The sequence below is a fragment of the Equus quagga genome, chromosome 4 (genome assembly GCF_021613505.1).
Source record: "Equus quagga isolate Etosha38 chromosome 4, UCLA_HA_Equagga_1.0, whole genome shotgun sequence".
In the NCBI taxonomy this organism is placed as follows: Eukaryota; Metazoa; Chordata; class Mammalia; order Perissodactyla; family Equidae; genus Equus; species Equus quagga.
Genome location: NC_060270.1, coordinates 332,931 through 353,384, shown reverse-complemented (window position 1 = coordinate 353,384; position 20,454 = coordinate 332,931). Strand labels below are relative to the sequence as shown.

Genomic DNA, 20,454 nt, shown 5'->3' with positions numbered 1-20,454 from the left:
TCCCACGTGTTCTCACAATGCCTCACTGATGCCCCTTCCTCAGGAACTGGTCCGTCCATCAGTGTGCCCCTCCCATGTGTTCACACAACACCACGCTGCTTCTCCTTCTTCCAGGGCTGGATCTATCCCTCTTGGCTTGCATACTGGCCTCCTTAGTTACATGCTTTTAACAAACAGAATAGAGAGGAAGGGACAGTGCCTGATTTCCGTGGCTGCGTAAGGAAAGCCTATTTTGCTCCCCCCGGCTCTCTTTCTCTCTGTCCCTCTGCATGTTGTAAGGAAGCCCCGGTCACGTGGAGAGGCCGCTACTACGTCTTCTGCCCACAGCACCAGCTGAGGTCTAAACAGCCCAGGTCAACCCCTGGATTTATAAATTGGTTATTCATCTAATGACTCCAGCCCTCAGACTCGGAGATGCCCCAGCTGATGCTGATGGGGCAGACATGAGCCACCCAACAGGCCAGGCCCAGATTGCAGACTTGTAAGCAAAATAAATCTTGTTACTGTCTTAAGCCCCTAAGTATTGGGGTGGTTTGTTACACACCAATAGTTAGCCAGAAGACCCTGACACACACTTTGCCACGTAAAACAGAAGGATCCTACTGTCCTTATTTTGGATCAGAGCTACTGTGTTCATCTCTCACTGCTGGTCTCATTGTTCAAAGTACCAGGTTCAACTGGAAAACTGGATTTCTCTCCCTCCAGGGGCACAGTTACCATCTTTACGGTTCAGCAGAATATTACAACAAAAGCAATCTAATAGCATTCATTAATATTTACTGGGTTATAACTGAGTAGGCATGGTGTTAATGATTTTGCCTGTAACTTCTCCCTTAATACACTCAACAACCCCATGAGGTTGTAAAAGAAGATCAGAAAAACTAAGAATCTGATCCAAAATTCCTCAGTTATAAGCAGAAGAGCACTGTTTAAAAATAGCATGCTTAACCACATGGAAAGGTAAAACCGTTCTCCCACACTCCTGTATCAAAGAGGAAATAAAAACTTGATTGGAAGCCCTATGGAAAACAATGACAAAGAAAACATGATAAAATAAAGTAATATGTCAAAAGTTATGGGATGTAGCCAAAGCTGCACTCAGAGAGCCAGAGTAAAATGTACTCAGAGTAAAATTAATACATTTAAATGCTTTTACTTTAAACAAACAAACAAAAAATAAAAATAAGTGAACCAAATATTCAATTCAGTAATTTATTAAATCAATCTAAGGAAACCAGAAAGGATTACAATACTGGTTAAAACACAGATTTAAAAAAACAGAAAGGGTTGAGATATAAAAAAATACAAAATGAACCCAAGAGAAGTATCTTCATGAAATAACAAAAGCTGCAAATGTCTGAATAGGCTAACACCTAGAAAAAAAAAAAAAAAAAAAACCTTAAATTTTCAGTCATTTAATAAAGGTTTATCAATTTCTTATGCCATAATCTGATGAAATAGTGACAGGGGTTGAGTAGGCTCTGCCTCACCAGTTTGGCTCCTTGCATTTTATGAGGCCACCATCTTGAACACATAGACTCCGAGGATGCCCTGAAAAAGGAAGAAAGTAGATGACTGTTCATGGATGATTTTTGTGGTCTACACCTAGAAGCTGGATGAAACAGTTCCGCCCACATTCCATTCACCAGAATCCAGTCCCAAGGCTTCATCTGTCTCTGGCCAGTCAGCTAGGAAACTTAGTCCACTGACATGCCCAAAAGGAAAAAGAAATATGTTTGGTGAACATATACCATTGTCTCTGCCACAGTTCTCCTCTGTGGTCAAGAAATGTTCATTTTGCTTTTCACCCCACATATAGAACACACTCAGCCATCCATCCCCAAGGAAACTCAAAGCCCTAAGAATTCGCTGTAGTCAATTGAAAGTTCAAGACTCCTGATGATGCAAAGTCCTTTTTAACTTGCTTCGTGTTGCTTCTCACGGTCTCGTGACTAATGAACTAAAAAGAGAAATTATCTGCCTCCCTCAGACACTGACGACATAATGTGGGACAGGGTGAGTATAACTGCAGTAAGCACATCCATTCAAAAAGGAGAAGAATGGAAATCACAAAGCAGCAATGGGTACGTAGCAATTCTGAAACCCTATGGGTCAGTTGTATAAACTTGAGTCTGTTCTTTGGAAAGAATATCGTCATCCATTGTTCTTTTGATCCCTTGGCCTCCTGAGTTGGGGGAGATGGTTCTTCTGTGTCAAAATCTTCCATGGCCATATTTAAAATACATTTGGAAAATTCTGCCCGACCTGGAGGCAGAAAAGCTTTGGGAACCCACTTTCTGCTTATCAAAGGCTGAAGTTCCAATAGTTGATTTAAAGTTTATTCAAAGAGTTCTAGTTTGAGCTTATTGCTTTTTTAGAAACAAATTATGTTTCCAATTAGTACGATGTACAGCAAACATATCCAAAGTCTTTTCGTGGGCAGAGTTCCCAAATCTGCTGTTTTATTTGTGTTTTTTTGTTTTTATTTTTGCCAACAGGCTGCTCCACTCATCATGGCAGCTTCCTTGAGACTAACAAGCTCTTTTCAATAGCTTCTCCTGCTCACAAGCTTTCTCTGTCGTATTTGCATCAAATCTTCTATCAATTGTTTCAGAGCTAGGAACAGGCAACTTTTCCAACTCTACAAGAACCCTTTTCTGGACTTTCTCTATTTCCATTCATTTATGCTTGCAGGTCGATCAGTTTCCTGAGGTCACCTTCATCTATGCCAACCTCAATTAACACTAGCCAACACACACTAACAGTTTTATTCTTTTGACTCCCTTGCCCTGGGCCTACTGGCCGAGCAGGGATGTCACCCACCCTGCAGTGTGCTAGGCTGTAGTCTTGCCATGTGCTGTCAGTGCATTGTGTGAGTTCCCATTTTTCCAGCCTTCAATATCCATTTGTTTGAACTCTGTTGCCAAAATGCTAAGCTGTTGCTAAGTATTTTAGATTTTTGTTATAGCCACAGCTCACTTGTCAATAAATTGAAGTAGGTTAGTTGCTCTAAAAAAAAATTCAAAATCTCAGTGGCTTAACATATACTCCAACGCAGACTGACAACAGGTTTCTGCTGCGTGTAGTCATTCAGGAAGTGAAGGAAGTGTTTTTTAGTTCCCCTCACTTCAACACATGTTTTCACAACCAGTATTTAGCATCCTTCAGCCAGCTAAGGGGCTGGGGAGGGTTTAGAGAAGGCACATCTGCTCTTGATCACCTCAAACTGAAAATGGCACATCACCTTTTCTTAAATTCTATCTGGAACTAGTCTCCCTGTCCCACCTAAAGGTGAAGATCTGTGAAGTATAGTTAGTTGGGGACCCAGGCAGAGGAAAAGATTTTGGTAAGCTTCTGGCCAATATTTTCCCTGGATAGAGCACAAACATCTCTTGCTCTTAAAGGGATTACAGTCTGGACAAGGAGATAAGACAAGAGAACTACTCTCCTTGAAAGAGGGTGGGAATGACTACCAGCAGCAAACATCTGTGGAACAGACATTCAAGACTATGAGCTAGGCTACGATTGGATTCAAGGCCTGATACCTCATGATGGAGACAGAAGAGAAAACTGCTCCCTCCAGAAGAATGGAAACTAGGGGTGGGGACTTGCGTCCCAGAAGACTAGGTCACCAGAGTCAGAGCAGAGCCACAATAACACTATTTTGATTTGAGGCATGCCAGATTTTAAGTAGGGTTATTTATTACCACTTTCCCATCCCATTCTTACCTCACTGCTAAGATCAAGATTGGTTCTCAGGTGTGAAGAACAGCTGAACCTATATGTGGGTCTTAACCTGCCAAATTTGGATGGATATAGAGACGGAAACCAAAGCACCACACTAATGAGCCTGAAAAAAATCAGAGACAGTGTTAGAGGAAGAAAGATCCACGGAAGATGGAACCGGTCCTCCAGTTCCTCCTCCTATGTCTGAGAACTCACGGATGCTGAAGACTCAGGGGTGACGTGATGCCGTCCTCAGAAGACAGCTCATACTCACTGGAAGGCGAAGACAGACTGAGGAGGCATTACTCAACCCAGTGGGCTCAGCCCACGTCATCATTTCCCCACGGGTGTTCACCTACAAACATTTCATTCCAATCAGTCTCTGAAGCTTGACAAGAGCAGTCAAAAGAGCATTAGCCGGTGTCACATTTCAAAGAGCACTAACTTTTATTTGGGGGCAGCCGTATCAAATATAAAATAAATTTTAACGTTTTGAATTACCAGTTCAGCTCTCTGTAGAACGGATACTTTTCTGTCACTTGGCCAACCAGGCTTTTTGCCATTAACATTTGTTCTACTAATTAAAAAAGAATGTGCATCAAAAATAACAACTTGGAGTAAACAGGTCTACTTTATTCCATATTTTATGAACGATATTACATTCTCATATGCTGTGGCTGCAATAATCAGGCAATCTATTCTGCATCAGTAAATAGTGATTTATTCTTCTGAAGCTTTAATATGATTCATTTTTCCGGTAGTTGAAGTACCACTAGTTAATGCTTTGCTGTTGCTGACCTCAGTAGATTTTTTTGTAAAGCTTTATATAGCATTTATAGGTCACAAAAATGCCAACAATGTTCATTATGGTCATATCCCAAACTACCTGACAGCAAACTGTTTTCCCTCAACTCTTTTGTATGTATAGCCCTTAATTAATGCTTCACCTCATGCCAAATTATAGTGAGATTCTTGTCACTTTACATGCAGCATGACATTTATACAAATATCTGCTGAATTTATCAGGAGCACTGCACACAGAGTTTGTATCCTATGGCTTGAAGGCAGACAAGCCATAAACCTGGACCCAAATATGTACAGACTGAGAAGCATTAAGGAAACTGGAAAAGTGAGAATCTTTGCAGAGGTTGAAAATGTTCTTTCTTTGCCATCCTCAAGGGCGTCATGACTACTAATTGCTGTTAGATAGATCTTTTTAAACCAGGGTAAAAACTCTTTTAGGGGATTTTTAGAAGGTAATTTTGTGTATAGGAAACATTCCTCATCTGAAAGACAGGTGGAAATTTTTTAAAAATCAGAAAAAGTGTTTGAAAGATCCTTAAAGGCTCACAAACAGAGATGCGTGTCTACAATGGAAGAAGTCCTGTCTGGAGAGGGGGGCGTGGAAACGGGCCCTGGGCTGTCAGGACACAAACACGCACTGGGAACACGAGAGAATTCAATGAACAGACTTCAAAAGTGTAGATCCAAACTTATTTCCAGGTTAGAAATAATAAAGTGCTTTCCATCTTAAGGCTGATTATGTGAGATGCACCTCGTACTGGAACCTCGGAAGTTCCACTTCATTTGACGTCCCACCACAGCAGGAGCATTTGAGTGGCTTCTCGGCTCCTCCCCACTCGCTGTGCCACGTTAGGCAGAGTCTAACCTTGCTGGGTCTACTCACTTAAGAAGGAGGCGGTCCTTATAACAATAACGACCTCACGGGTTTTTCTGAAGATTAATGAGTTAGTACATGCATGGCAGTGTAGAATGACACCCGGCACATAATAGCCACTCACTAAAAGTTAGCTATTACCAGTATCGCTAACGTACAGTGAGGTGACGTCAGAGACGTGAAGTGACTTCCAAGGTGCACAACTGCTTAGTGGCCACCACAGCCCCTTCACTTCCAGGTCCCAGCTCCTCGTTAGCCTTCTCCCGAAACTTCCCACACTAACTGAAACAAAGACAATCGGGTTTCAGCAACGTTAATTTTCAATTCTGTTTGTATTCAGACGACTACTGGCTAGTCCTGCCCTGCAAGGAAATTGCAGTAATTCCCCAGTCCACCAAATTTCCTCTGCCTTCCTTTCCCTTCGCTCAAAAGTGTCTGAACACCTTTCTTAACTGAAATACAACCAGTTGGAACTGTGACAGGCTCCAGACCACATTCTCCCTGGACCGTGCATGGATCGATGCTTACTCTCCCTTTGTGGCCCTGCCTTACATCACTGGATGATGAGGGATTAAAACTCCAAGCTCTACGACTGTGCATGCATGCAGACGAAACCAGTGCAAGACGTTAACAGACCATCCATCCCGAAAACGTCTGACGCCAGGGATGCCATACGGTTGAAGAGGCGCAGTACAAAGTCGTGCAAAAATGACCAACCTGCTCCCACTCTTGGCTCTATCTCCAACCAGCTTCCTGTCAAGTAAAAAAGTTGGAAAAAGTAATACTTAGGCCTCTAAAGATTCAAGATTCTTGTACTGTATTGGCTGGTTTTTGTTTTTGTTTTTCTGTTGGGAAGATATGCTTACTTTAAGACTACGTTGCTCCTCGGTGACCTCATGTGTCTTTCTCAAACATTTTAAATGTAGTGATTTTCTCTAAGAAAGGAAACAATATTTTGCTCTCCAAGCAGGAATTAGCTTGAAAACAATCTTCTAAGAAAATGAACTATTATGGGAACACTAATTAGCTGAGGTTTTCACACAGGAACCTTTAAAACACCTACCTAGATAAAAGAGAAAATTTAATTTTGCTGATAAAATTAGATCAATTCACCAGTTAGCTACACAATGGATATGTTTCATACATAAGGGAATATCAGCTAAATGATCTTAAAGAATTTTTTTGAAATAGGAGTTCCTGCTAGATTTCCTTGGGATAAAAGTCAAGGTAATTGTAAGGTGTTTTAAAATTTATTGTGTCTCTATAACATTAATGAAATATTTGCCATTTATCAAAATCATTCAGATGAAGTTATTAACCTTGAGACAGTTTAACAGTTTAACTGCTCTTTTTTATGTTTTCAAAAATGACAGACTCCTGGGGCCGGACCCTTGGCCGAGTGGTTGAGTTCGTGCGTTCCACTTCAGCAGCCCAGGGTTCCGAATCCTGGTTTCGGTTCGGATCCTGGACTTGGACATGGCACCGCTCCTCAGGCCATGCTGAGGCAGCATGCCACATAGAAGAACTAGAAAGACCCACAACTAGAATATACAACTATGGACTGGGGTGCTTTGGGGGGAAGAAGAAAAAAATAGATTGTCAACGGATGTTAGCTCAGGGCCAGTTGCAAAAACAACAGTCTTTAAAAAAAATGACAGACTCCCTTTAGCAACCAAGTTTCTCTTTCGTAGACAGTGCTCATCATTGTTACAACCATTAAACACCTGTGTTTAAACATCCAGATGCTCCTGGAAGGGCCTATGTTGCTAACTCAGGGCATATTGTTTTCTGCAATGGTGCAATATTGCTAGGGTAAGTCCACTGAAACCACACTCAAAGAGGATTGAGGCAAAATAAGAAGGCAATACAATTATGTATTTTCAAAGTCAAAGAACTGACACAACATATATAGATATGTCCTGCTAGAATTCAGACATTCAGAACTAGACAAGATTAAAATGTTCCAAATAAATGGTATGGGATTGCTTCTAAATATTTATACCCTGCATGCTAACAAAAATTTAAAGGTTTGGAACAGAGTCGGGTTAAGCATCCTGATGAGGAACGGCTCTGATATCTTAGCCTGGGACACGAAAAGGACTTGCCTACTGTTGTAATAGTCAATTTACTCCTAAACATTTCTTAAAGGACTCAGGGGTGATTATGGCTCATTTGGAAAGAGCAAATTGTTTGATCCACTGTGTTTATGACGGTGGGGAAGTGCACAGGGGCATCACCCCTACCTGGTGGGGACCATGCAGGGGAGTCTTGGGGGCTGAGCAGTCATGCCTCGACATTAACATCTAGTTATTTCTAAGTCAAATTTTAGAATTATTTTTAACCTTTTCAAAATTAATGAAGTTTTTTTACAATAAGGAAATACAACCTTCATCTGGATTCTGCATGAGTTTGCTAGGGCTGCCATAGCAAAACACCGCAGGCTGAGTGGCTTAAACAGCAGAAATGTATTTCTCAGGGTTCTGGGGGCTGGACTTCAGATAGAGGTGTCATGGATTTCATTTCTCCCGAGGCCACTCTCCTCGGCTTGCAGACGGTGCCTTCTTGCCATGTCCGCCTCAGCCTTTCCTCTGTGTGCAGCATCCTGGTGTCTTTCCCTCTTCTTGTGAGGACACCAGTCATACTGGATCAGGGCACACCCGTGTGACCTCAGCCTGTGTCACCTCTGTAAAGGCCCCGTCTGCAAAGGCAGTCCCAGTCTGAGGCACCCTGGAGGTTGGAGCTCCGACGTATGAATTCTGGGGGACTCCCTCCAGTTCACAGCAGAATCTATGCCTCTATGAGCACTGTTTCTCTCCCCAGCTCATGTATTCTCAAACATGTTCAGGAAACTGGGCATCCCTTTGTGGTGGAATTTGTGGAAGGAGGACCAACATCTTACGGAGAACATTTGGTGGCAGCAGAAGCTCACTCAGTCACGCTCCTTTGTCTTATGGCCGTCGAGCACAGTTCCTCTCGCTGTTGAGGAAACCGGGACTGTACATTTACTACTTGGTCATGATCAGCTCAGTCCCTGAGATGGAAGGACACAACTGGGGAGAGGCCAGAATCAGGAAGTCTGGTCCTAACAGTGACAGTGGCTGGAAAAGCGGAAAAGGAAGGGCCAGTCCAAGAGCTACCAGCAGTGCCTTGGTTGGACTCGCTGAGAGCCCCAGAGGCAGGCAGGGAAGAGGCAGGGGAGGGGCCTGGAAACGCCAGCCCCCATCTCGAGGACCCTACAACCTGGCGAGAGAACGTTAGACAAAGGGAAATATCTAAGACTGGAAACAGAAATGAATCTGGACACATTCCCCGGCTCCCACCTGGCGCCTCCTGAACCCGGGGCTCCCGAGGGTGGGGGAGAGGACGCAGCACCAGTCCTCAAGCCAGTTCAGCTTTCACGCTCCCTTAGGAGTTTATTTGAAATTAGGATTTGTACCAACTTCCCTCCCCAAATTCTGAAAACCGCTAGACTGCACAATGTTTAAATTCTACTTCTTTTAAAAATTTCTGAACTTCTCAGTTTAAAAATACATTTAAACTCCTAAATCAGAATTTCCAACAAGCCATGTTACAGCCCTTTTCAATAAAGAATCTTAAAGTCCCTGTTAGTTAAATATCTGCTCTGAAATTGGTCTCATATTTAAGATTATCATCTCCATATTCATGACAGAAAATGGAAATTTAGGAAATAAGTTTACTTCCATAAGGAGCAACACTTGTAAATAATAAATTTTCTCTCCTAACTATGAGGTGAAGGAAAAGTACCCACTGTGTATCATTTTATACAGGTGAAGTCAAGTTAAAACTCTGAGCGTGGCAGGAGGGCAGGTACGGCAAAGGCAAGAGAGTCCGACTGTAGACAAGCGTGGAGTCTGACAGGGTGACTGTCACAGAACAGCACAGCTTTGTGAGTTGGGAGCTGCGTGGTGTCCAGGGTCCTTGGATGACGGAGGAAGAGGGTGGTGAGGAGAGCCACCTCCCAAAGTCACTACCAACCAACAGACTCCGCTTGCCGTGGCCACTCTGGGCTCAGCAAAAGCCTGCTAATTGACAGTACGCGTAGAACCCTGAATCTTTCTCACAGATGACAAGGAATATTACTCTTTTCTTCCTTTAACTTGCACTAAGAACATAAAATTTAAGTTAAAAAAAAAGGTCTTAAATGTTGGCCTCGAGTGAATTAGCTCAGACAGAAGGGAAGAGAGAAGGAACGAGAAAGTGCGGTTAAAATTTTAAATGTGATGTATCTTCATACTTATCTTAATAGTCACACACATACACTCACACTTCTAAACACTAGCACCTGGAGTACATGTCTACCTGGTCCCACAAGTCTAGTCAAAAAATAAAAAAAGGAAGAGAACAGATCTAATAACATTTAAGAGAGAACCAAGTAGAAAACTCCCGTCAGATACGACATGATTCCTACCTGAAGGTGGGAGTGAGAAAGTGCGAAACCAGCTCCTCAAATGCTCTCATTACAAACTGATGTTTCCTTCCTGACTGAGCTCTCAAGACAACAGAACATCTTCAACATGATTTCTATCTTATGCACTTATCTTTTCCCCTGCATTTTTAACATGTCGAGATACAGTGAAGTTAATGAGGTCAACAATATCAACGTCTGTGATCAAGCTACTAAGCAATTAGTGTTTAAACCAGAGAATGAATGTTGAAATGACATTTTCCATGTACCAGAAATTGTCAGCCTGTGAGCATGCTTCTTCTGCTGTTAGATTTGATGCAGCTACTAATTTACCTAAGAAGACTGCTGGCGTGTTTCGAAGTTTATATAAATAACCCTGCTCTAGTAGGTGATACTTAGCAACAGGGATCTTGAATTTATTTTTAATAAATTACAGTTCGATGGGAGAAATGAAGATTACAGTCAGCCTCATTGAGTATTTTACTATATCGATAGGTTCTAGCCACAAATTGACACCGGTTCTTCCACTGCGTAAATCCATGCATTTTTCAACAGCAAATAAGGAACCTGAAAATAATTCAACTGATAATTCTTTTCAAATATAACTTTGCCAGTGTTTTAATAACTTTGATATTTGAAAGCATGGCTGAAATCTTTCTTGTGAACATCATGCTCACTTTTTTCCTGATCTTTCCCCTCTTTCTCTCATCCACATTCTTTCTGTCCCACAGCTTTCACAGAACAAAGAAGACTCAAGCTCGTGATTTACAGGACGGAGAAGAGCACCATACTATGCCTCAGCGATGGCCTCAGGAACTGCCGTCAGCGGCTGCCCCAGAATCCTACAGAACCCGCCTTGGAAAGCAGCCTGGTGGGAAAGGACTGGAGAACTGACGTCAGGGCTACACTCACATCATGACTGACTCTGTGTTTGGCCAGGCTCAGGGCTGCCGCTGCTGGAGATTTGGGGATTCTCTCGCTCCCCAAGCCACTGTTCTTGCCACCACTGCCTCCCCAGCCAGAAGGGACCTATGGCAGCGACTGCCCAGCAAGAGTTGAGGCAGAACCACGTGAAGGGTGTGTTGGATGCAACAAAAATTTCTCAAACCCCCACTGTGTGCCAGGTACTCTTCTGAGTGCTGGGGCTACAGCAGTGAACAGAACAGACAAAATCCCTGCCTCCATGTAATTTAAATTCTGAACTAAAGGATAGAAAAATAACAGTGGGGAGGGGTTCAGTGCTCATCATTAAGGAAACAAATAACTAGGATGGGCAGACGTGTCCTATGTGCAGCAGTTAGAAGCAATAAACTCATTTTACTGAAACACAGGTATATTTCTTAAAACACACTATTGAGTAAAAACAGAAAGATATAAATGAACTCTAAACCATAATTCCATCAAAGTAAAAAAAGAATTCGGCCCCCACGAAACACTGCCATCCAGACTACGAGGTTTGCACACGTCCACCTCAAACCTCTGGAGCGAGCGACTGAGAGGGAGAGAATGGGAGAGAGAGTCAAGAACGGAGAGGAAGCAAGAACAAAACCAAACAAAGGGCGGATTTTACCAATGTCGGTGGCAATAGTGTGCCAAGAACTTTGGAATATGGTTATCTTAATTCTGCGAATTCAAGATTCTGAGAACAAAAGGAAAAACAAACAAAAACAAGACAAAAAAGGCATTGTTTCCTATTTCATATCATATCTCCACTTTAGTTACTTTGTAATAAATGTACTTCTAAAATATAAAAAAAGTGACCATGTGTTTTCAGTTTTCCCTTTTGAAAAAGGTGAGAAACTGGCCAAAAATCAAGTTCAAAACTACAGTTGCAAAGAAGAGGCTTCCATGTTCCCTGCAGATAAAACAGAGGGACGTGAAATGAGTCCACTGCTTGCCGGTGGGCATCAACTATTTCCACAATCACGGCATGTTCATTGCGCAGAAGGGTTAGGGGATAAATTGTTGGGGATAAATTGTTAGGGATAAATTGTGGCTCCTTCATCTACAAAGAGTCCCAGTTACTCTCAGGGAGGATAGAGACCTATTGTCTAAATTATCCAAAAAACGTAAGCTGATAGTCTACCTATAATCCACGAAAATTCAATTTTGTGGGTCTCTCTAAGTAAAGACGTCACACACGCATTTTTAGACGATTGCTCAGTGTCTGTTTATCTGCCTGTTGTGAACAGGATACAATCAGGATACAGTTTCTGTTGTGAACAGGATACAGTTTCTGTTGTGAACAGGATACCATCAGAGTACAGTTTTCTCAGCTGATACAGAAACCTAGATGTGCACACACATTCTGCAGTGGCATCTTAGAGTTGAGTCATTTTGAGTCATATTTCCCAGCCACCACTGTTTTCCTGGGGTAACAGATCCAACCAATGGGACCTTTACAACTTTGTCCAGTCTTCACAACTCAATTAGAGGCAGGAGAATTATTCTGCCCCTAATTAGTTGGAGAATTGGAATTCCTGCTGCCTTCGTGTAAGGTGAGCATAAATAGCTAATGCCTTTTTAGCTAGTTCTTCATCCTATTTTATAGCTAATTAAAGATGCAAAAGATTAATGTTGAAAAAGGCTGATTCTGCCGCAAAAAAAATTACATTTCCTCTCATTTGATTTTAGACGAGAAAGTCTTCGAATGGTATAAGATACTCTAACTCTTCCCTTCCTGTTCCTGTGAAACGAAGCTGATGAGTTCTGAAATAGGAAAGGGAGATAAGCAGAAATGGAACCAAAGTCCTGAGCAACTTTATCTTGTGCAAATTCTGACCAATTTTAGAAGCAGCTGTCCCAAATCAACAGTTCTCAAATTCCCAGAGTTACTTCACATCCTTAAAATAATTACTGACAATTCCAAAGAGCTTTTATTTATGTGGGGTGTATCTACCAGAAACTGAAGCTGAGAGTTTAAAACAGGAGAATCCACAAGTACATCTTCCATCAGCTGCCAGAGCGATGACATCACCTCACGCCACGGCCGCTCTGGAAGGTCCACTGTGCACTGCGTGAGGGTGAGGAGAGAAAGGAAAATAATGTCCTGGCGTGTTAGGAAGATACTTCCCAAAAGTGTTTTAGGGACCCGCAGGAGTCCACAGACCACATTGTAAGATTCACTCTTCTGAACGAATTAACGCTGAGAGATATTCCTAAAGGGATTATATGGCTTCATGTAGAAATGTGCTGGGTCTTTTTCCCCCAAAGTGATTAGGATATGGCCAGATAGAGGCCAAATAAGAAATCTGCTTGGGCACAATGAAATAAGAGAAAATGTAGGTATGGGTCTCTGGCCCTGGTTCCTGGCACAGAGCTCAGGAAACCCTTATAATTTCCCAAGTCACAAGAGCACTGGGAGCGTCTTGTATTCTGACGTTTTGTCTTTGACCCTGGTTCCTGGTTCCTGACACAGAGCCCCTGAATCTCTTGGAATTTTCTGGGTGATAGAAGTGTATTTTGTTCCAACAAGGTGACCTTGGGTGGGCTCCTGGATGGCTTCAGGATGGCAGCTGTCACCAGGAAGACCAAACCATGGTCAGAAGCTTGGACCTTTCTGCCCCACCCCCATCCTCCAGGAAGGGAAGAAAGGTTTTAGACTGAATTAATGATTGATGGTGCCCATGTAACAAACCCAGTGAAAAGCAAATTCCCCTTCCTCCTCCTTTTTGTTCTGCTCAGGACCTCGACGGACGGGGTGGTGCCCACCTGCGCTGGGGAGAGCAGATCTTCTTCACTCAAATACGAATCTCATCCAGACACACCCAGAAACCATGTTCTGTCTGTCTGGCCTCCTGAGCCCACTTGAGTTGACAGGCAGAGGTAACCATCGCAGTGGGAGTGAAGGAGCAGCCGTGACTCTGAGTCGTTCTGACTGGATGAGGGGAGAGGCAGAGGCGCAGCTCCTGGTGGCTCCAGCTTGTCCCCCTGCTCCCGTCTAGTGCACTGTCCCTTCAGTAGCGCATCAGTAGACTCGCTGCCACCATCTCGCAGTGCGTGCCGGCCCCCCGACCTCACGGCATGCTCCAGCCCTGAGGGCACCAGGATCAGAGGGGCCAGTGGGGACTGTGACACGGGCCTGGGCTCGAAACAGACTTCGAGAGTCATCAGCACATACACGATATTTAAAGGCTTTGTAATCATTCTACAGTTGACAAAATCGTTATCTAATTTATCACACATCTGTAAGGTGTATAGGACTGGTATCAGGACACCTATTTTCCAGCTGAGAAAGTTGTCTCAGAAGTCACACAGTTATAAAAGTAGTGCTGACACCCACGTTCCTGCTAACTGCTAATCCTCCATGTTTAGGACATACACTAACCACCGGCTGCAGACCCAGAAATTGAAACTTCCAGATTATCTTCTTTTCTTGGCAAGAATATTTATTGATAAATTTGTAATCAGAGGTGGGCAACGCCCGTGTATGACCTCCACTCTGCACGCACCAACGAGCAAGGTAAACTTTCCCCGTTTCAGTGGTGGGAAAACGGGGTCTCTGTTTCATTCTATAATTTTCATTAACCACCCTGTTCTACTCCACAAAACTCCCCACTTTCCACTGGTTATTCCTTTCCAGCACCAGCCCTGCCTGTCCCACCGCCCACGCCCGCTCTCCAACTTCCCACGTGGTTTCCCGGAGCATTCACCGTCCCGGCTCCTGTGATCTCGGGTTCTCACACCTGATCTCGGGTCACTCAGTGCTGCCTTCGCTCTGGGTTTCTCCCCACCAGCGTCCAGGCTCACTCTCCTCGAATGGCGCAGGGGAGCACAGGAAACACCTTCCGCAGCAAACCATTCTCCTGCTCTGCCAGCATCTGAGGGAGCGGGCACACCGCGCTGAGCGCACTGGGGCGAAGACCGGCCCTCCACCTGCGCACATCAGCTCGCGGCGGCTCCTGCACCTGCTCCGGCGGCCCGCGCACCAGCTCACACCCAGCAGCACTGACCCTGCAGCGTGTCCCCCGTGTGGGCGTCCTGTGCCGGAGGTTAGCAGCATCTGCCCGCCACCCCCAGATGCAGCGGCTCCCCTCCCCCATCGTGACAACTAGACGTGTCCCCAGATGTTGCCACGTGTCCGCTGGGGGTCGAGTTGCCCCAGTTTGTGGGACAGGTCTGCTTCCTCCTCTGTAAGCTGAGGGGATCCTATTAGCCATGTCACCCTGTTGCTGAGAAAGTTAAATGAGATTATAAATTGCTCTGCAGATATGTTACTATTGACAAAGTAACCAGTCTTTCCTCTGTTTAACCACTTTGGGTTTTTCTAACTCATCTGACCGTAGACACTAATAAACCTTTCGTCCAATATTTACAGTTATCATTTAACCTTTCTTATTCACAAGGTCAGGCAAATAATCTCCATCTCTGCTCCTCTACCAGGGACAGTCACATTTGCCATTTGATTCAACGGTCACTCTGATTACAGCGCGGTATCCGATTGAAAACGTCGTATTCAGCTTTAGAGACACAGACGAGGTGGACAAGCCTTCACATGGGGCAGCTCTCCGCTAACCTGCATCACAGTCCAGCAGGGATGACCCATCTCAGCAAGGAACAGCCTGGCCAAGCGTCTGACTAGCAGGCGGTTTCAGACCGCAGTGTCCCTGCCCGACAGGTGTCAGCAGAGCCCCCCAACCCGCGGCCTCGCCAGCGCCCTGACGAGCCCTCATTACTGAAGATTTCGTAGGAAGGCTGATCCTCATAAATCCATTTGTTGAAAGGTCAGTATATAGTGGCCCTTCCAGAACCACCCTGGCATGGGTCCCAGGATGTAATTTACTGCCTAATAAGCAAGCAAGCTTTCCAATTATTTCCTCTCCCTGAATCTCACTCGATGTGATTTGAGTGTCTTGCTGCCAAATCCCAGAAATCTGAAGGGGGTGGTTCTTAAAGAGACAGTCAGAGCCACATGAAAATTTGGAAAGAGTTCGAGGGCCTCTGCTGATCTGGTTGCATGGTTCCCACCTCTTTCCAGAAGCCTGAGTCTGTGAGAGGTGCCTGTCGGCAGCTGGCCTCCTTTCCCTGCTGCTCCCCACTGCATTTCGCGCAGAAATCCCCCACCAGCCCCACCTAGAGAAGTCCCTGTGTTCAGATGGAGGTTCTAGCTTCTCCGATGAAGGCCAAGGACAGCTCAGATCAGGACCATCCCTTGCTCGCTCCGGGTCTCCCGTCACCTCGCTCTGCCCGGCCTTCCCTGCGGTCCTTTCTCCAGCCTCCGCGTCTCGTATTTGGCCTGCTCACTCCCGACCCTGGTCACTCAGGTGGGTTCTGACGCCTGGTCCTCACCAGCACCTCCTCTGACTCCAGGTTCCTCCTCCTCCCTGGCAGACGTCCTTCATCTGACGTCATTGACACCTGAAGCAGCAGGTGAGCTGAAATAGACCGCATTTGACGAGATAATGTAGCTTCTGAACTTTTGGACAATTATGAGCCAAAAGAATTGTATATGAGGAGAAAAATAACTCCTGTATGGATACAACTCATCCTTTCAAAAGCAAGCTGCTTCACAAGTATTTTCTTTCTAGCATTTTACTAACCTTTAATCCCTTACTAGAAACCACTAGGGATGAAGGCTGGAGAATGTGGGAAAATTTCTATCTCAGTAAATGGCTATTTCCATTTTTCCTGGATAATCTGCTCCTAGAACAGAGTTTTTTCTGAGAGTGAAGATGGGTCCGCACTGGTTCATCAGTACTCCTCCCCCCCCCCCCGGCTGGACCCCATGACCCGCCTGGAACCGTGGACTGGGGAGCAACACACCCGTAAGTACAACCCAGCCTCATCCACCACACCAAGGTCGGATCTGGATCTAACTGCAACAGCCTGAGAAGATGCTCAGAGGATGGAGCCAGGATCTTCACATAGGCCTGCAGGATGCTGTGAGAAGCTGGTCAAATAACGTACGCCAACTATCTAGCAAAGCAGAACTATTTTTGTAACGTTTGGCTGTTTTGGTTACTCTGGAAGTTTGACAGAAAAAGAAGTGTACGGGTGGACAATGAATGAACTCTTCTGACAATTAGCAGAGCAGAAGGATGAGGGAGAGACAGAAAAACTGTTACTCTGACTTTCTGTCTTCTGACACCAAAGAAAAGTCACTGCCCACGGTAATCTCTGTGGCAGGAATGTGAGACCTTCCAGATGTAGAAATTTAAAAAGAAAAAGGGAGTTACCAGCAACCAGAGGGAAATGGTAAGACTGCCTCTGCTCTGCCCAGGGGACGACAGGAGGACTCACAGGGTGTCGCCATCTCTTTGTGGGGTGAACTTCTCCCCAGGCTCTGGCCCTCAGCCGGGCCCCTTGTCTTGTCAGGACGTCTAAAGGCGACCATCTCTCAGGGCCAGATGCTTATTAACACGTTTGTGAGGAGAACCATACAAAGCAGAATGCCAGTGTGTTATGGCTGTGATGGATTTGAGCGTCCATTTAGCTAAGCTGGAACTGCGTTCTCACGATCGCCTTCCCTCATTGGCCAACAGAGGCCTTTGGCTTGAGTGTGGAAGGTCAGCTTAAGCTGCTGCCATCCTGCCTTCACCCTCGGGGTGGCTCAGGGGACCTGCCACTGATCCATCCCAGGCTCAGTGGCACTTGCTGACGCTCGACTTACGTGAGCTGCTTCCTCTCCCCTCACTGTGCTTCAGGTTCCCTGGGTTCTGGCCCAGGCATGTGTTTAACGCTGTGACAAAGGACATGCTTCCCTCGCAGATCACCCACACTGTCACAGTGAGAGGCAGTGCCTGACCCGGTGCAGCCGTCCTCGTCCTCAGGGCCACCAACGTGTGCCGCTGGGCCCAGATTTCCTCTGCTCGTCTCCCCTTCACGTCTGTCCTCTTATCTACCTATCCTGCAGACATTACGTTCCAGAAGAGATGCAAAGACAACAGCCTTAGGGAGACTGACCGTTTCCCACAACCGCATAAGGTGCAAGCTCTGTAAAAATCCTAGCAGTTCTGTTTCTCTGACCCTACCCTGACTTACGTGAAACATAACTCCAGTGAGCCCTCAGTCCTTCATGCCTGGGGACCAGCACGTTCCTTCTCGGCAGAAATAATAACCAGAAGTTTGCTCAGAAAGCTTAGAACAGAACAGAGAGCTAATTAGATGAATCAAGTGTCTAACACTAATTAGATCTGTTTTGGTACAGGGTCTTCCTGCAGCAGAGAAAGATGACTAAAGATTCTGTTACCTGAGGCTCTCTTCTCTGCCCTCTGCTGGGATGGGCCTTGCCAAAGTGTGCCACTGTGGCTGTGCTTTCCAATACTTTCAAGAGGGACCAATCTCTGATTGAGGCCTTTTTCCTTAAGTGTGTTAATCATTCAATTACAGTTCAATCTGCTTGTTTCTGGTCAGCATAAAGTGACTGTGAATATCTATTTCCTGATCTAATGTGGTCTACACACTGAAAAAATACGGAAATCGAGACTCTCCTCTACAGCTGAAATTCTTTACTTTATCTCCTAGGCTCTGCAAATTAGAGAGAAATTTAGCTTCTCAAGCAGCCTCTTTTATGAAACAAACACTCCCATGGAGGCCGGCAGACTTTCTCCTGTCAGCGTGAATTACCTCCATCTGCCTGCTTTCCTCTTGCTGTGGTCAGCTGTGCTGAAAGCGCTGGTGTGTCAGCAGGGAGTTAGAAAGAAAGAAGGTAATTTTAGAATCCAGGGATTTCTGAGGGGAGAGGAATCCAGCTGAGTCCACACGGGGGAGCCTGGCAGACACAAGGCTTCTGAGGAGAGGGGAGAGGGAACACTCACAAGATGCTTTTCCCGATTCCAAATTCTGCTGTCAGAAGTACTTCAGCAGACGGTTTAGACTCAGCAAGATTCTTCCCAAATCTCAGACCTCGACTGAGAAAACCAGACAGTGAGCTCCAGCTCAAGGCTGAGTTCCCTACAGCCCTGCCAGGTCAGACAGCAACGCCGGCCAGCAAACGGCTCCATCAGGTGTCGTTTGAAAGGCTCTGGGGCGAATGCGTGGCTGTAAGAGATCTTGAAAATTTCAAAATAATCAAGCTGCAAGCTGCAGTTATGGACAAGATAGAAGAACCATCACATTTCTGCTGTTTTTGTTAACTTGAATACAACCTCCAAATTACGTGCCAAACAGAAAGTTTTTCTCTCATCAGAACTCCAAATGTTGGAGTTTATCTGATTCCTAAAAATAGTATTTTCAGCCTTGAAAAGAGCCTGGAATTATTGGAATAAAAATGAAAGAGTGGAGATAACCATATTTTATACAATTCAACTTTCAAGCAAACTTTATGGAACGTTTTGTTTTGTGTAGAAGCTTTGAAATAGCTGAATGGCTTTCTGTGACCAGCTGCATATTCTCTCTGTTCAGTGTCCTCAGCGTGAAAAGATCCCTCAGCAGAGGCACCTGCAGGACGCGCTCGATTCATTTTCACCCCGTGTTGGCTCTGCAGTGCGGCAGCCCCATAGGCTCATCATCCACATTCGTGGTGGATGTCTGGAACCAGCATAAGGAAGCCTTTGACTTGTTTGTGCTGTCAAATTAAAAAGGAGAAAGAGTCTGGTTAAAGTTCCGAGTCTCTGTAACGTTGAATTGTGCTTTCAACTGCTGGCCAATAAAAACATGCTTTTTCAGGAATACGGGCACTGAGAAAAACCAGCTCTGCTGTTCAGACTGTTGCTAGGTCAGCCTCTCGATTCGCAAGCTCGAGAACAGTAGCCATGGCAGGTCACAGGCCTTCCCTGCGCAGAAGCCAAAGAGCGGCCCACTCTTCCCGCACTGTCTCCTCCGCGGTCCCGAGATGTCATCCGCCCTCCTCTCCTGGTGAGGAACCAGAAACTGCCAAGCCTACTAACTCAGTTTGAGAAGTCAACTGGGTCTGCAGGCGTGTGCTGTCAGGAAGCCCAGCCTCTTGCGGGATGAGTTCAAATCCAACACGTGACTGGATACAGGTTTGATGATTGGACATCATGCAGCTCAGAGAATAAGATTTTGATACTATTCTTATGCGAAGTTTATTTTATTTTAGAGAGTTTCTTTTTCATATGAGAATTTTAGGAACTTTCAAAATCATTTCTCTGAGGAAAGAGCCCTTACCGTGCAAGGAGCGGGCAGTAATAACAACTGTACTTCCCAACGACCTTTACCCTGACTACGCCTGGGGACACTTATCGGGACACGAGGCTGTTTCTGTCCTACCCCAGGTGAACTTAGCCGTCTGTCTGCAAGGAGCCGACAGGAAGGACTTGGGAGACAGAGGAAGGTGTTGGTGAGCAGAGGGTTCTTCTGGCTGCTCCAGCCGCCGCATAAACACCCATGGACCTTTACTCTGTGTTGTGCTGCACTGAAGAATGTGACGAGCTCAAGGGGAAGCTTGCCACCAGCCTGCAAGAAAGAGCACAACAAAGAGAAATGAGAGAATCGTCCAAAGCACTTGTGTTTCACAGAGAAGTTTTGTACAAAGTGGATTTGAATTAGCGATATCCTTACCTCAACCCCCCACACACAAATCACATTTGGATCCAATAGGGCAATACAGAAATTGTTCCTCTGAAAAAAGTCCATTTTAAGAATAAGATAAACCTCTTAAAACTCAGGTTTCTAAAGAAAATTGAAACAAATTAATAACCAGGGATTATGTTAATATGTTATG

General features: G+C 45.0%; 1 long non-coding RNA gene across 1 annotated transcript; it reads right to left on the bottom strand.

Moving 5' to 3' along the window:
• Positions 1–1,246: 1,246 nt before the first annotated feature.
• On the bottom strand, positions 1,247–3,967 carry LOC124237943 (uncharacterized). The gene is made up of 4 exons (XR_006888190.1): positions 3,943–3,967; positions 3,730–3,850; positions 1,491–1,551; positions 1,247–1,373 (listed from the first exon to the last, which is right to left on the bottom strand). It is a non-coding gene; the product is annotated as an uncharacterized LOC124237943 (long non-coding RNA).
• Between the last annotated feature and the right edge of the window lie 16,487 nt (positions 3,968–20,454).